General features: G+C 35.6%; 1 protein-coding gene and 1 non-coding gene across 6 annotated transcripts in view; one reads left to right on the forward strand and one right to left on the reverse strand.

The window, feature by feature from the left end:
• The window catches only part of ERR (estrogen-related receptor), a 370,747-nt gene that overhangs the window by 115,076 nt on the left and 239,583 nt on the right, over positions 1-16,088 (reverse strand). The gene's annotated exons all lie outside the window — the stretch shown is intronic.
• On the forward strand, positions 13,229-13,301 carry TRNAY-AUA (transfer RNA tyrosine (anticodon AUA)). The gene has a single exon. It is a non-coding gene; the product is annotated as a tRNA-Tyr (tRNA).

Below are 16,088 nucleotides of genomic sequence, written 5' to 3' on the forward strand. Positions count from 1 at the left end.
AACTGCAACAAAACCACAAGAGCCTATTTAGCACGATGCGGAAAATCTTCAAGTGAAATCCAGAATCTGCCCAAATCATCTCTTTGGTGTTTTAACTTCAAATTCCTACCATTTTTAATCTCTGCCAACTTTTTTTGTGGCTCACATTTGCTTGGCGAATCTTACAAATGCATTTTATGTTTGGACGAATACGGGATAAATTCACTCGCATTTCTTCATCCAGCATTTTTAAACTGCCACGTTTCACTGTTTTGATATTGGTCATCACAGAAAATCCTGCTTCGTAATAATATGTGGTTGAAAACTGCAACAAAACCACAAGAGCCTATTTAGCACGATGCGGAAAATCTTCAAGTGAAATCCAGAATCTGTCCAAATCACCTCTTTGGTGTTTTAACTTCAAATTCCTATCATTTTTAATCTCTGCCAACTCTTCTTCTTCTGCTAAGGGAAGTCCACTAACTTCAGATGGCAAAAATGGATTTCTTATCCAGTCATAAGCATTGTATTCAGATCTGGGAAGTAACTTTCGAGTTTATCTGTGAGTAATGTCAGATAGTTGTAAATTGAATCTCTTATTTCGTTCTTCGAATCACAGTGAGATTTATTTGGGAACATTTCATAGCTGGCCTCTTTCACTTTCCGAGACCAAATTGCTAACTTGTCTCGTAAGGTAGATATTTTGTCTGTTGCAGTTAAGATATTCTATCTTTATCTTGCAGACCAGACGTATACTCGAATACTACAACTACACACACACATCTATGCGTCTGTCAAGGTTATGTATCTACAAGGCAGCTAGGTGTCGCGATACTCAATTTGAAAAGCTCTGCGTAAGAACTTGCTTTTGTACTTCAGAATTGCTGATAAGATGACAAGGTATACCCAAATTGAATAAAAGGCTCGAGAAGACTGGGTCAGTAGCGAATCTTTCTCATTCAAATATATAGGTACAGTCGTGACTTCGGAAAATTTAAACTATGATTATTTCGGTTTTGTTGCGAAATACGGCCTTGGCTCTGTGAAAAGCGTATGAGCATTCCATCCAAGCGGTCCAAAACTCGATTCCCGGCGTCAGCAATAGATTTTATCTTCCGTCCACGGTTCTTTGTTGTCTCAGCGATGGCCCTGTGCCATGCTGACCACACAAGTATGCCCCGCAACATGTACCTCAATGGTGTTAATCAAAAGCTATACCATTCCCTTCATCGCATGTAATTTTCAAAAAGGATTGTAATAAATTCATTGTTTTTATAGGGGAGAGTCGGGTAGTATCGGACAGTGCGTTTCTTTCATCTACCACCATATGGTAGTACTGAATGACATGGTTACGTTTCTCTATGCGACATCACAGAAACGTAACCATGTCAATCAGGTAATATTATCGTGTGGTAGATGAAAGGAACTCACTGTCCGATATTACCCGATGTCCGATACTACCCGACTCTCCCCTAATACGTTATCTCGTTTCAAGGTTTACAATTATGCTAGATTTTCTGTCGGTAGTTTCTTTGAGATTTCTTTGCACCTAACCTGTTTTAGATTTTCGAAAACTCTCCTCCTATCATCACCGACGGAAACATAAATTTATAGCATTTAAGTAATGAATCTTGAAAGTCACTATTAATTTCAATTCAAAATGAACACAACGAGTGACGTCCTTAATTTTACAGTACATAAATAAATAATAATCAATATACAGTTCGTAATAATGAACTTACCCGAAAGTTTGTGCATTCCATAATTCTTAATATGGACTTTGTTGAAATGTGGTTTAATATTGAAATGACGAGTGGAAATAAATTGGATGGGACACAGTAAACAAGCAATTCTTTCGTCTTCAAGAACAAAATAATCATATTCCCATTTCCTTTGGAAGTAGTATTCCTTCACGGGTTTAGATTTTGCCATGTTCCAGTTCTCTTAAAACTGCAGTGCGCGTATTATTTGTTTGTTTGTTTACTTATTTACTTACTTATGTACTTTTTACTTATTTATTTATTTACTTTCTTACTTACTTATATATTTATATATTTATTTATTTATTTGGCTGGAGTGCGTTAGAATGTTGAATGACAGCATTGACATCCGGTCATATAGCTATCACTCACTTATCAACGTACAATTTATTTACCGTCTTATTACTAGTAAAACCAGTTAAGACCAGTAATACAAGTTTTGTAAAAACAGGAATTAAAACTTTATTAATGCACGAAAAATCATAATAAAATCTTCAAATAAAGTAATTGGTTTGTTACCTGCAAGCAACATTTCGGACTTAGTTCATTCCAGTAAAATTCAGAGCACGGAAAGACATGTCGGGGACTGTACTTAACTTATTTTACACAAAAAGTGGATTTAATCGGTTTTACTAGTAATAAGACGATATATACATAGAGAGACCTTTTTACATTATATGCACACATACATTTTAAAATTTATTTTACATGTCTTTTAAATAATTTATTTCCCACATTCATTTTTTCTCTTATTTTCTAAAGATATGTTCATAAAAATTTTATTATCTGTTCATTTGTAATTCTTGACAGAGTATTGTATACCTGCCGCCGAGAATGAATGTTAATGCAGCCAAGCGTAACTAGAACGTCATGACCGCACTGGTAGAAAAGGTGGGTGGGGTAAGAAAGGCGAGTATAGCAGTCGCTCTCGAGAGCTATAGTTCTGCAGGCCTGTATTAATGCATCAATAAATACCGCATGCATATTATATACAGTAGTTTCTTATTAAACAATTTGTAGATTTTGTGATATATGTATACAAAACCGACTTAGGCGTATATTTCCACACGTTATTTTCGTTTTGACAATAATTCTCATACATATTACCATTCTTACACATCGCCACATCATCGATCTATCGTTCTGGAATAGTCTCGATGAGAAAAATCGAAGATGAGGCTTCTAGGCTCTCATGGTTACAAAGATCGAATCAATGGACCGGAACTCTGACCGATTTCTCCGCGCTGTTCAGCACGAAACCAAAGGTAAGCGATTGAAAAAAAAATCGCCGACATCTAATCCAAGCATCCGAAAAGATCCAGAGAGAAGTACTTTTGTCGTTTGCGAGATAACAGAAAAAAGAAGTTGTCAACATCATCTTCACTGAATACGATCATCGTCCTTTCCCGCCTCAATATTTGATCGTCTCCTTGTTCTTTCAATTTCTCGTCTTCCTATTGGTTTGCACTCACAGAAGACAGTAATTTGTTCTCCATACATTGAATATAATCTCCTCATTTCTTCTTATACAGGCTTATCTAAAATTTGTTTAGTTTTTATTCCCCGCCTTATTATTTCATTTATAATTCTGAACATTCTTTAAGCTCTCAGAAACTTCATTTCATTTTGCTTGAATGTCGTTTTTTCGTTCTTATTTAGTACTGTATCCAGTTTTCACTACCGTATTAAAATAGTGTCCGTACTGCCATTGTTTTGTAAAATTTAATTGTTTTTTTTTTTCGTTGTTTTTTTCTTTCTTTCATAAAGTCCTGTGCACTGTTCCACACTTCATCTGAAGCCTTGCAATTTTATTTGCATGTCTTTGTCCTAATCATAGACATATTTCCTACTACTGTATGCCGGATCAGTCAGCGAGGTCAGCTCATATCCATTACGTCGTAGCAGCACAGGTACATAGGTAAGCGACGAGCGAGGGAAACGGGGACTTCTTGGATAGCTAAATTTTAAGTTACAGTTAGACAGAGAAGGGAGACAGATACTCGGAAAGGAGAAGCGAGTTGGTCACTTCGAATGTTCCGGATTGGGATATTATAAGTTGAGATTCGTTTAGTGCAGGGATGTCGAACAGCGCTCTCAAACTGTGAAACGATTAATACTGTTTCCTAACGTAGCTCAGCTGAAACGACAGTCGGTCAGCTCGCTGTGGCAGTGTTCTGTACGCAGTGTGTTTATCAACTCTGGCGGCTGGTATGGATGTGGAACGACGATTCAGTAGTGAGTGGACAGATAAATATTTATTTATCTTAAAGGGCGGAAAGGCACATTGCTTAATATGTAGAAAAGAACTTGGATACATTAGCCATCATAATATTAAAAGGCATTTTTATTCTACACGTCATGCTGAAGCTTATGGACCAGAAAAGTTATCCGGTTTCACTCGTGAAAAGGCTGTAGAAGAATTAAAATCAAGATTGAATTCAGAAAACCTTCCATCATCATCATCATCATCATCATCATCATCATATCATCATCATCATCATCATCATCATCATCATCATCGGTGTTAGTAGAATAAGCTTGGTTCGTGCTAGCTACAAAATTTGTGAAATTATTGCAACGGTTTCAAAGCTATTTACTGATGGAGAATTTGTGAAAGGCTGTCTCATAGCTGTTGCAAAAGGGATATGTCCGGAATACGTTAATGATTTTAAATCTATATGTTTGTCTCGTAATATTGTTGCAGAGCGCGTATCATAAATGAGAGATAACTTGGAGGAACAATTGATAGCAACGATGAAAACTTTCACATATTACTCACTATAGCTCTTGATGAAAGTACCGACCGGAGAGGTACGGCGCAGCTAGCTACAGTGTATTTATGAGTATCGACTAAGATTTTAATGTTCATGGAGATCTTGTAGATGTTATTTCACTAAAGGATCGAACTCGAGGAGGAGATATTTTTGAATCTGCAACAAAAACTATGAACAAATTTCAAGTCACGCTAAAAGCAATTAATTTTATACATCAAAACAGTTTACGTTTCTGAACTTGAAGTTGCATTGCTACAACACATACACACAAAGTTGATATTTTAAACATGATATTAAGAACATTATTATTATTATTATTATTATTATTATTATTATTATTATTATTATTATTATTATGATTTACCTATTTCCGTCACTAACGAACAACATTCATTGAATGACCCAGTAGATAAAACTCTATTATTATTATTATTATTATTATTATTATTATTATTATCATCATCATCATCATAATTCATCCTCATGTAGGCTGCATTCTTTGTTTATCAGAGTTCATCAAGTGCAAATCTCGAGAGCGCTGTTCGACATCCCTGGTCTAGTGTAATGTATAGACATTTGTACAATAATCTAATAGGAACATTCCTTCTCTCGTTTACCAATTCAACATCTGCAGTATTGTAATACTGTACAGAATTATATATATTTTCTTGATCACAAACCATAGTAGATTTTGTATTGCATATAGCACAGTTAAATGTACCTTCAGGAAAGTTCTGTGCACATCGGCCATTATCACATTTTGTTATTTATATTCAGTTTCCTCTATTATAGTTTGTCTAATTATTATTTTTTTTTATTTTATTGCGTTATTTTACGACGCTTTATCAACATCTAGGTTATTTGGCGTCTGAATGAAATTCAGGTGATAATGCCAGTGAAATGAGTCCGGGGTCCAGCACCGAAAGTTACCCGTATTGGGTTGAGGGAAAACCCCGGAAAAAAACTCAACCAGATAACTTGCCCCGACCGGGATTCGAACCCGGGCCACCTGGTTTCGCGGTCAGTTGCGCTGACCGTTACTCCACAGGTGTGGACAATTATTACTATTACATTATTATATATTATATTTATACTTGTTTGTATTTTCTATTTAATTATATTGTATTATATACTAAATCCAGTGCTGTAGTTGGAAACAAATTTTAGGGGGCACTGTTGAGATCTCCTTGATCAGACTAAACTACATGAACTCGTACTGATCTTCTTTTCCAAGGTTACTTTTTCATCATGCAATCTCCTCTGCATACCTTCTTCCAGATCGCAGCCACAATTGCAAATAAGGCAAGAAATTAAACGCTGACACTGGTACCCAACAACACTTTTTAGGAACAAAAACCTAGAATAATAATTTACTGGAAGAGTATTCCTTTTCTTAGTGCAGATATCGTTCATTACAGTAATGTTCATTCACATTCTTCAGTTAAAATTGGAACAGAATCTATAATATGTAACTGGCTCAAGATTCATGGACGCACGAAACGTAACATTATTTCCCTTATCTAGCAAACTACTAGAATTACACCAGAGAGAGTTTTAAATTTAGCGAATCATTGCAGCAGGATTCTTGAGGCGCCACATCATAAAATTACTGTTGTGCGAAGACATCTACGTAAATTTTGAAATTAGCGAATCAGTGTAGCAGATTTCTCGAGGCACCATGTCATAAAGTTAGTGTTAATTACTTATAGAACTAGGACTCCGGTATACAAGTTGAAATGAACAAATCACAATTACTCCTGAAGTGCCAGATATGGTTGTCGATAAAACGAGTGGAAGACGTGTTTAAGCAAAGGATATGAGATGCTAGCCGCTACTTTTATGGCAGATAGGCTATCAAAATCAAAATGTTCTTCAAATAACTAGTATCCTTCATTTCAAAGTACATTAAAAAGTATTTAAACATAATTAATACATTTTCGAATCTATATTTTTGCCGGTACGGTAACAGCGAATTTTTATTTTAGAGGGTACAGCGTACCGGCCTGTACCGGCCCAACTACAGCACTATTAAATCAGATCCATTCTTGGTTCATTTCTGCTCACTTCCACTGCGCCATCTTAGTCAAATCTCTATTCAGACCCGGTAGACTTATCCAATATGCTTCGTGATATCGTGTCACACTCAATAACTGGAAAGGAGTATCTGTTCTAAATAGTATTATTCGTTAGCATTTTTATCGTTTAGGATTGCTTCCTTTAAAAGCCATCCTTCTGTTTTTGTTGTTGATAACTTTCAACTTTGTTTGTGCTAAATTATTCAATACGCTCCTATTGTAATCTAATCCATCCTCAATTCAGTTATTAATACTTATACCCTAGATCATATATGTAACAGATATGTCGGGGTTATAGGCTTTGAGGTTAACAACTTTTGTCACGTTTACTACGCTGCCATCTAGTTGTTACATAGGGAGTCACGTCATAATACCCATTTGAATTGCATTAGCGACTGTGCTGTCATCTCGTGTTCGTTTACGGCGGACGGGTGGCGATCCTGGCAGTTGTTCTCTTCAAAGTGCTGCCGATTTTAACGTAGCGAGGAGTTATCTGTTACATATATGATCTAGGCTTATACGTATGTCGGTAATGCAAATTGTATTAAACATTTTTCCTTCAGCAACTTCTATTCTAGGATTTCCAAGCCTTCTCCACTCCACCAGCATATCGTGTAGATGTAAGTTAAGCAGCACTTGAGATAAACTACATCCTTGGTTAATCCCTCTGTTAGTTATCACAAATTTCTTACACATTTTACTTCCAGTATGGATGCATTCAAGTGCTAATGTACAGTAATGGCAAAAAAACCGGACCGATCTTGTAGCTGATTTCAAAGCCTTGTTCACTCCAGAGCACGACAGACTGGTAACTAAGACTTTCGTGGTTCGAATCCTACCTGGAAAGGAAACTTTTTTTTGTTCAAATTCATCTTATTATAAGTTTTCCGACAAGCAAGTTACAATATAATAAAGTTTAAATTGGCCGTCTGTGCTTAAGATAAGCACAGACGGTCAATTGAAACTTTATTATATTTTTTTTGTTCCTTATTCAAATTTATTCCCAATACTTTTCGATTGCTGGTAAAATTCATGTTCTGGGAATAATAAGTTAATTAAGTAGTAAAATATCGTTGCAATCGAAAAGTATTGGGAATAAATTTGAAAAAGGAACAAAAAAAAGTTTCCTTCCCAGGCAGAATTCGAACCACGAAAGTCTTAGTTACCAGTCTATCGTGCTCTGGAGTGAACAAAGCTCTGAAATCAGCTACAAGGGTCGGTCCGGTTTTTTTTTTTTGCCACTACTGTACAAACGTTTCGTAGCATTTATTAAATGTGTTAAAATAACCTGTTTAATAAATACTTTCAACAATTTTTCTCTGATTTCTCTATCAAGTTCTCGTAATCAATGAAAACCATATGCATTTAGAAACTGGGTTATCTTCATTTTTTTATTAGCATTTTCACAACAAGGACACTAACTGTACACGAACGTCGTCCGTTCCTAAACACAAGAGTTTCATTAACAGGCTTATTACTTTGGCAACCGGTTGTAGTCTTTCTGTTAACATACGCAGGCCTAAGCATACTATATTATATGCTGATGTTAGTAACTTACGTAATTCCCATATAATTTGCACGTCTATTAACTTTCTTATGAAGTACAGTAGTTTCACTATCGCAATTTTCCACTTATATGGTAGCGGTATGCAATTTGTATTCCAGCAGATCATAATGAGGTGTGAAAGCCGTAGTTTTATAAGTGATCCTCCATGTTTGAATAACTCCAAGTTTAAATCATCTATGCTTGTTTTTCTAATCTTTCTTAGTCTGGTGCAAGTTCTAAGTCTGAAATTGCAATATAATTTATTCTTAACCATGTTGAATTCAGACTTTTCCCCGGCACTAGATTAAGATAACACAGATCGAACTACCGGTTCACAGATTTTACAAGTTTTAAAGCTAATTGAGAAACTGAAATATAATATTGTATAAATCAGGCTATATTTTTCGGTTTAAAAAATCTAAAATCTCCGGGAGGACATCCTAGAATCCGGGGAAGGGGAGAAATTCCTCCCGGGTCACCTATTAAATTCATCACTGCTCCTACCATATTTCCTGATAAAAAGAGAATACAGAAAACTAAACAGAGAAAATATCGATACATTCTAACATACTTGAAATCACAATTATCGACAGGATCATCGCACGTCTCTTCAAGCATTAAGGGGTTAGGTACAGCTTACAGCAGTAAAATTTTGGAAATATTCAACATTTTTTTTCCTCCATTACTGTATTTTGTACAATAATGAAAATTAGTATGTGTCAAACACTGTCCTTCTGCTATATGAAAAAAAAATATATATATATATATTTTTACGATTAAAAAATATTTACATTTTTTTTTTTTTTTTTTTTTTTTTCAAAATTCAGTTCCCTGTGCAGTGATGAAGCGTTTCCCACATAACCCAAAAACTATCCAACAATCTGTGATGAAATTTTTTGTGTGCATTTATGCATGTCATATCTACAATATGATGCAAGATCAGTCCTCTCTATCTTTGACAGACTGTCTGATAAGAAATAAATTCGTTTAAAAAAATTGTCAAACATCACTATTTTCTTCTAACACGAAATAAAATAAATATTATTTATTAAGGAATGTAGTTGAAAGAGTATGATATTGTAAACATAAGTTTCAGCAATAAAATAAAAGCGAGAGAACTTGAAAAAGTTAACAAGTTTATGAGTTATGAGGGAAACGCTTCATCACTGCACAGTGAATTGCCACCATTTTGAATTTTGAAAAAAAAAAGTATATATATAATTTTTTTAATCGTAAAAATATTTTTTCATGTAGCAGAAGGACAGTGTTTTACACATATCAATTTTCATTATTGTACAAGATACAGTAATGGAGGAAAAACATGTTGAATATTTCCAAAAAATGTACTGCTGTAAGCTGTACCTAACCCCTTACGGCCGTATTCATAGACATTCTTAGCGCGGGCTTCCGGTGGATGTTCAGCGAACTAACGTTTTTCGTATTCATAAAAAACTATTAGCGATATATGATATGAATCCTGTACAAGTAACCAGTCGATAGCCGGGGCTAGTTTAGCACGCTCGTAGCGCGGGCTAGCGAAATGTCTATGAATAACACCCGTAAAAAGTTTATGTTGGAAGGTACGTACCAGTAGCCGCCGGTGATCCAAATCCTTGGTGAGGCCAGATGCAACTAGTTTAAGTGCCTCCGATAGAAAATGTTTATTTATGATATTAATTATTATTGTTGTTATATTATTAATATCATTATTACTGTATTATTATTATTATTATTATTATTATTAGTGTATTATTATTACTAGTAATGAAAAATAATAATTTCACTCACCATATAAGCTGTTATGCTGCGAGTTTCAGTGATTGTTTCAGTGTAATGAAGCAACCCATATTATGTGTTGAAATTTCCCTTTCTTTCTTTTCAACAGAGAAGTTTATTTTGCACCACATTACCACTTAACCATTTACAGTATGTTGCCCATACCAGGATGCAATAGAAACTCGCGTTTTAAGATTATCTGTCAGAAAAATTGTCAGCGATGTCATAGGTATCTCGGTCGGCTCTCTCTTTATTTAAAACTTCCTTTCTTTCAATATTATTTCTTCTCGAAAAAGGACACTAACAATGAACTAACTACACCAGCATTATTTCTGGCATTTGTTTCTGTTTATATTTTCCCGAAATGCATAACAACATTGGCTCAGATTCACTACACGAAGTACAATAGTACAACACCCTCGCTTAAGTCATAAACTAAGACATAAGAGGAGAGAATAGTGTGGGTCTCTGCCTGCCAAAGAGCTGGAATGTTTGTTATTTATGGCCTATTTGGGAAGACAAGTCACCATTGCTATTCCCACCCCACTCTACCCTTGAGGCCGGCCCATGGTTGAGAGGAGTGAAACCTGACCAGGCCAGACGAATTGTGCCTCAGTTACAACGTTTAAAGCGCAACGTCAAAAGCCCGCGAAGACAAACGAAAATCCAGAAGCAGGCCCGACACGAGCGATCCTGGCCTCATGAACAAATTTTACTGCAAAACAGGTCTATATACATCACAAGCCAGAACCGGCAAGAGCGATCCTGGCCTCAGGAACAAATTTTACCGCAAAACAGGTCTATCTACATCACAAAGTTTTCAAATGCTTCTACAGCGACATATGCGTCATTCAAATAACTAATACATTACATAAAAACAAAATTTGATTTCAGTTAAGCCAAGTGACTGAGGCCCGGCCTCACTTGCCTCAGTCAATCAGCCGCCACTGGTACGTACGTATACAGTGCAGGTTTTCACAATTGTAACGCTGTGCCATCTGTTGGCAAATGCTATGAATTGCTTGCAGTTCTATTCACAAGTATAACCTCTAGCGAATATTGTCGCGCTACCTAGCGCAAATACTACATACTGTAATGATGTATTATGCCAATTACACTCCCTTCTGCGATTTACCTTTTCATTTGTAGGAAGCTTCCAAACTGAAGAGGCCTTCTGTATGGGAGTACAAGTATTCTTCCAGGAATGTGTATTGTTCCTTGAGCAACCGCGTTCCATCTTTTCTACTTGTCGGTAAAGGAGAAACAAGATTTCAAGATCTTCACGAAAATAATAGCCTTTTTTTTGCACCACACTTGCTGGCATTTTGAGTTTTGGTACGTCACTTCTCTGTCGGTCTCTGTGTACGTACAGTAACCATTTTTAATTTAACAAACGGTTAAGTATGATTACTATGAAATGTCTCCTCCCCTGCAATAGTATTGCTATGTAAGGCCTATAATACGGTAGGTTAAACGATCAAAGAAAAAAATATTCCATTCAATATCGCTGTATTAAATTAATATCACATGCACGGTTTTCCACTTTCTTTGAATAAATTCAATAATCACATTCCCTGTAGCACAACTTAAAACTAATTATTGCCAATTATTTAACCGTCAACTGTAAAATTTTTCCAGCGAAAACAAGTAATAATACTAGTCAACTGATGGGAATTGTGCAACACAAAATATTAGTAAATTGTAACTCGTAATTTGTAAGACTTTTCTATAAAAATCACTAATAATATTAGAAAACAAAATATTAGTAAATTGTAACTCGTAATTTGCAAACTTTTTCTAGGGAAAATCATTAACATTATTAGTAAAATGGTGATTATTATGCAACATAAAATATTAGTAAATTGTAACTCTTAATTTGTACATTTTTCCCAGCAAAAATAAATGATAATATCAGTAAACTGATGGGTAATATGCTATGCAACATAAAATATTAGCTAATTGTAAGTCGTTATTTGTAAATTTTTTCTAACGAAAATCACTACTAATATTGGTAAAATGATGGGTATTATGTAACATAAAATATTAGTAAATTGTAACTCGTAATTTGTAAATTTTTTCTAGCAAAAATCACTAATAGGCTAATTGTTAACTGATGGGTATTATGCAACATACAATATTAGTAAACTGTAACTCGTAATTTGTAAAATTTTTCTCTCGAAAAAACTAATAATATTAGTAAAATGATGGCTATTATCTCGTCAAAGTGAAAACTTTGAGTGATAATTAGGGGGCGGATTTCTATGATCTAAAAAAAGCAGGATATACGCATGCATTTATGATCTAAAAAAACATAAAAATATGATCAATAAAATTCGAAATATGACTTAATCATTAACACATATATGTTAGATTTTTTAATTCTCGGCATTATAAGTTGATTGAAATACAATGTCTAACCAGTTGGATGCTATATTTAAGCAAATTACTTCAAATGAAGGGTTCAGAGCCATAGTGGGCCAAGCGCCATTTATTAAAAACGATGAAAACAAGGGTTAAGTTAAGTGAATACCATAGTTTAATGAAGATTGACATATCATTTAGTTTTAATGTGCATACTTTATATTACTTGCTATATGTTTCATTGTATTATGGCAGTCACTTAATTTTAACCCTTGTTTTCTACGTTTTTAATATATGGCGCTTGGTCCACTATGGCTCTGAACCCTTCAAATGTCCTCTGCCTTTAGAATAGCATGTTGGAATGATACTGAAGAAGCAAGGAGTGACCGAGAGGGAAGAGAAAATTACGAACACTTGAAAATTGTAAGGAAACACTGTTTTGTTGTGTACAGCATGTTTTCGCTCACAGGGCCAAACAATAGAATATTATAGATTTATTAATTTGTCCTACAGAATAATATCTGCAATATTGGCAATTAATATTTGAGGAGAAAAATTCGCTCCGCCGCCCGGGGATCCAACCCGGGTCCTTGGTTCTACGTACCAAGCGCTCTGACCACTGAGCTACGTCGAATTCAATCCACAAGGACCCGGGTTCGATCCTCGGCGCCGGAGCGAATTTTTCTCCTCAAATATTAATTGTCAATATTGCAGATATTATTCTGTAGGCCAAATTAATAAATCTATAATATTCTCATAGCTGCAGTGCATATGTCTGTACACATTACTGTGCACTTAACTGCGGAATCCCGGCCAAACAAGTCACTCAATGAGTGCGCTCCTAATATAATGGCAGTTGACGTTGGACATATACGTCAACATATATGCCTAACTTGGAGTCAGGCCATAAAGGGAAACATTGAAGGAGGAGGGTTCGGTCCGGTGCTGTAGACTGAATTCGGCGTAGCTCAGTGGTCAGAGCGCTTGGTACATAGAACCAAGGACCCGGGTTCGATCCCCGGCGCCGGAGAGAATTTTTCTCCTCAAATATTAATTGTCAAACAATAGAAGCCTACCTGCTACTTGAAACCCCACATTCCACAGTCGGTGCATACTTTATTTTCATTGCATTTCTGCGAAAATATAGGTATTTAGAGCTATACTGGAAAACTTTTATAGTATTACATTTTTACCACGGCTCGTTATGGTTTGAATAAATGTATTAAACATGAGAAATGCGCAAAATATAACATTATGACGCGAGTTTTTACTAAATATGCTAAAAAAACTAAAAAAAAAAAATAACTAAATGTACATAGTTATTCCCAAAATATAACCACAGTCTAATATATACAGCCACGAAGCTTGAGTTTGAGGGTACTAGGAATAATAGACTGTGCAGGTACTATTTCGCATTGTCTGTAATGAGGAGGTAGTAGCGATCCTAGTGGGTAGCTAGCAACTATCTATGGAGGCATATTTACTATATATTGAACTTCGTGACTGTATATACTAGACTGAAACATAACGTTAATACGCAGTTTCGTAGTAAATATGCTACAAAATTAAAAACGGTCCAAATATGCATTTATATGCCCAAAAAAAAACCTTTCATTTTCTTCAGAATGCTTGGAATCAAGTTTAAATCAGACTGAAAACCGAAATAATTCCACAGGAAAAAATTTTACATGTTACAGAAATCCGCCCTTAGTGATAATTTATTGTGAAAATCTCTAAACCGATATTTTTGCAGTATTACAGTCATTTCTCTCAACAGAGTAAAATCAAAATTCATTAACTATAGAGGAAAAGCGTGTTAAAATGTTAAAAATAAAATATGACATCATCATGAACCAAAAGGTTGGAGAGGAGCACAAAAATACTATCTTCACTACCTGCTGTAGAACTATAATATCGACGGAGCGTCGCTGAAAAGCACTCCCACCGATGTGTTCGTCGTATTATACACACCAACACGAACAAAGGCGAAAATTCGCGCATGAAAGGGAAAACGTAGCTGTTGTGACTCTGTCAGACTTATGATGTAAACTCACTGAACTTTCTGCTACCAATGCTATCAATATCAATCACTGGCTTTTTGCGTCGGCGGTGCTCGACTAGTAAAAGAAATGTCACACTACCGGTTGTCACAACATAAGACTGTTCCTGGCTTATTCTCTGTACAGTTTGAGTTTAATTTCACAAGCCGCTCCTGACTTCAAATATCTTCGACTTGGCGTGAGAAACTACTGTTTGTCTACATAGTAAAATCGTTCAATTAATACCCTAATGGCAGGCTTTGTGTTTGAAATATTTTTACACGCATCAATCAATACTTGTAATGTTAAGCGGTGTTGTCACATTTTCGTTATAAAGATTATTCCTAGTTACAATTATTTTTATACATACATCAATACATTAATTTCAGAGTGAATAAATTTTAAGCTATAAGATGACTTTTAATTAAAACTGAAATTAAAATCACTATCCTTTATTGTCATTATCAATCAACTTCAGATATGACATTGTTTATACCTCACGTGAAGATGATATCGACAGGTCAATTATGCGAAATGCACATATAGTGTTAATTGGGAGACCGGAAGGAAAAAGACCTTTGAGGAGGCCGAGACGCAGATGGGAGGATAATATTAAAATGGATTTGAGGGAGGTGGGATATGATGATAGAGAGTGGATTAATCTTGCACGGGATAGAGACCGATGACCATCATAGCCCACCTCACTCAAATCCATTTTAATATTATCCTCCCATCTACGTCTCAGCTTCCCCTAAGGTCTTTTTCCCTCCGGCGTCCCAACTAACACTCTATATGCATTTCTGGATTCGCCCATACGTGCTACATGCCCTGCCCATCTCAAACGTCTGGATTTAATGTTCCTAATTTGTTTATGAACATCAAACAAAATACATTAGGAACAGCAAGAGATGATCTAAGATCTGTAAAGTTCTCCGCGTACAAAACTTAAGCACCCATATGCCGTATGGCCCCGTACACATAAAATTTTCTTTTCCCCATACGATTAATAAAAAAAATTGTAGGTTCCCATACGATGTATGGCCCCGTATGGCCTCCATGTCAGTACTGCTTGGATATCACACATTGATTCGACTTGACTTGCATACTTCACAAATTGGTCGTCCTTGACTTGGGTACATCGCACCCTGATTGTCCTCGACTTGGATTATCACATGCTGACCTGTGACTTTGCTATATTGTATATTAATTATATTCGACTTGGACTATCACACGCTGACTCTCATTGAGTGATATCAATAACTGATCTTCCTTGACTTAGATCTATCACAGCGATCCTCCATGTCTTACTACATCACGTATTTATCAGCCCTGCCTGGGATATTGCACACACTGATCCTCCGTAACTTGGATACATCACACAATGATTCTCCTGAAGTTGATATATCACACTATGATTATCCTGAAGTTGATATATCACACAATGATTCTCCTGAAGTTGATCCTGGAGTTGATATATCACACGATGATTCTCCTGAAGTTGATATATCACACAATGATCCTCCTGAAGTTGATATATCACACGATGATCCTCCTGAAGTTGATATATCACACGATGATTCTCCTGAAGTTGATATATCACACGATGATTCTCCTGAAGTTGATATATCACACGATGATTCTCCTGAAGTTGATATATCACACGATGATTCTCCTGAAGTTGATATATCACACGATGATTCTCCTGAAGTTGATATATCACACGATGATTCTCCTGAAGTTGATATATCACACAATGATTCTCCTGAAGTTGATATATC

Source organism: Periplaneta americana, chromosome 6, assembly GCF_040183065.1.
Source record: "Periplaneta americana isolate PAMFEO1 chromosome 6, P.americana_PAMFEO1_priV1, whole genome shotgun sequence".
Classification (NCBI taxonomy): Eukaryota; Metazoa; Arthropoda; class Insecta; order Blattodea; family Blattidae; genus Periplaneta; species Periplaneta americana.